The sequence below is a fragment of the Oncorhynchus keta genome, chromosome 27 (genome assembly GCF_023373465.1).
Source record: "Oncorhynchus keta strain PuntledgeMale-10-30-2019 chromosome 27, Oket_V2, whole genome shotgun sequence".
Classification (NCBI taxonomy): Eukaryota; Metazoa; Chordata; class Actinopteri; order Salmoniformes; family Salmonidae; genus Oncorhynchus; species Oncorhynchus keta.
The window spans coordinates 14,852,268-14,854,388 of record NC_068447.1 but is presented as its reverse complement, the minus strand read 5'-3'; the positions used below and the strand labels follow the sequence as shown (position 1 = coordinate 14,854,388).

Here is a 2,121-nt window from a genome sequence, read left to right as displayed (position 1 = left end):
TGATGCTTGTTCCCAAACCGTTTAAGCTTTCTGGTGGACCACGTGAAACCTTCATCCTGAACTACTAAGAGTCAAAGAATAATGTTTGAGTTTGTAATACATGTTTTGAGTAATTTATATTTTTAAGCATTCGTGATACCACATTTAATTTGAGGCTTTGAGATTTATCCGTGCATTAGTAAGTCGTGTGTGTGTCCTGCAGCAGCTTACGCAGGCCTGACTAAAGTGTCTTTCCAGCCTGATGAATCAATGTGATGGATGACTACCTGCAGCATTATCAATGCCTGGGGTTATTGATGACGAGCATCAGCCTTAGAGGTGTGTGTTCTGATATGAGTGGTATTTACGATGTGGGATCTGCGTGATTTGTGTGTTGCCTAGTCTCCCCTATCCTCTATTCCTCTTTATAGAAAATGGTGCCGATGGATAGGGCTGAGGTGCTTCTAGCTCTTAGGAAACTTTGTTGTCTTTAGTTTTTTCTTATGTGTTATTTCTTACATTATTAGCCCAGGATTTTTTTAGTGCTACTGCATACAGCTGGGAAGAACTTTTCGATATCAGAGCGGCGGTAACTCACCAGCATTATGACCAGGAATACGACTTTCCCAGGAAAGGCAGGGAAATAGGGCTATTTTGCTGAACAGTGCCAGGATGAGCCTCTTTCCATTGTCTATTCTGCTGAACAATGCCAGGATGAGCCTCTTTCCATTGTCTATTCTGCTGAACAATGCCAGGATGAGCCTCTTTCCATTGTCTATTCTGCTGAACAATGCCAGGATGAGCCTCTTTCCATTGTCTATTCTGCTGAACAATGCCAGGACGAACCTCTTTCCATTGTCTATTCTGCTGAACAATGCCAGGACGAACCTCTTTCCATTGTCTATTCTGCTGAACAATGCCAGGACGAACCTCTTTCCATTGTCTATTCTGCTGAACAATGCCAGGACGCCATTGTCTATTCTGCTGAACAATGCCAGGACAAACCTCTTTCCATTTTCTATTCTGCTGAACAATGCCAGGACAAACCTCTTTCCATTGTCCATGCCAGGACGAACCTCTTTTCCATTGTCTATTCTGCTGAACAATGCCAGGACGAACCTCTTTCCATTGTCTATTCTGCTGAACAATGCCAGGACGAACCTCTTTCCATTGTCTATTCTGCTGAACAATGCCAGGACGAACCTCTTTCCATTGTCTATTCTGCTGAACAATGCCAGGACGAACCTCTTTCCATTGTCTATTCTGCTGAACAATGCCAGGACGAACCTCTTTCCATTGTCTATTCTGCTGAACAATGCCAGGATCTTTCCATTGTCTATTCTGCCTCTTTCCATTGTCTATTCTGCTGAACAATGCCAGGACGAACCTCTTTCCATTGTCTATTCTGCTGAACAATGCCAGGACGAACCTCTTTCCATTGTCTATTCTGCTGAACAATGCCAGGACGAACCTCTTTCCATTGTCTATTCTGCTGAACAATGCCAGGACGAACCTCTTTCCATTGTCTATTCTGCTGAACAATGCCAGGACGAACCTCTTTCCATTGTCTATTCTGCTGAACAATGCCAGGACATTGGCTGAACAATGCCAGGACCCTCTTTCCATTGTCTATTCTGCTGAACAATGCCAGGACAAACCTCTTTCCATTTTCCATTGTCTATTCTGCTGAACAATGCCAGGACGAACCTCTTTCCATTGTCTATTCTGCTGAACAATGCCAGGACAAACCTGTCTATTCTGCTGAACAATGCCAGGACGAACCTCTTTTCCATTGTCTATTCTGCTGAACAATGCCAGGACGAACCTCTTTCCATTGTCTATTCTGCTGAACAATGCCAGGAAACCTGTCTATTCTGCTGAACAATGCCAGGACGAGCCTCTTTCCATTGTCTATTCTGCTGAACAATGCCAGGACGAACCTCTTTCCATTGTCTATTCTGCTGAACAATGCCAGGACGAACCTCTTTCCATTGTAATGTATTTCTCTTGCTCTTGCTGAGATGACAGTAGTAGTGTGTGTTTTGGTTTATACAGCAGCCTGATTTGACTCAGGGCAAAATTACAATAAACTTGAATTCTCTTGAGTTTAATGTTTTATAATGTTTTGAGGAGATCACCTCT

The 2,121-nt window shown here is 43.3% G+C and overlaps 1 long non-coding RNA gene across 1 annotated transcript; it reads right to left on the bottom strand.

Moving 5' to 3' along the window:
* Positions 1 to 799: 799 nt before the first annotated feature.
* LOC127912465 (uncharacterized) lies at positions 800 to 1,535 on the bottom strand. Its single transcript, XR_008082825.1, has 3 exons — positions 1,367 to 1,535; positions 1,099 to 1,266; positions 800 to 909 (listed from the first exon to the last, which is right to left on the bottom strand). It is a non-coding gene; the product is annotated as an uncharacterized LOC127912465 (long non-coding RNA).
* Positions 1,536 to 2,121: the final 586 nt, after the last annotated feature.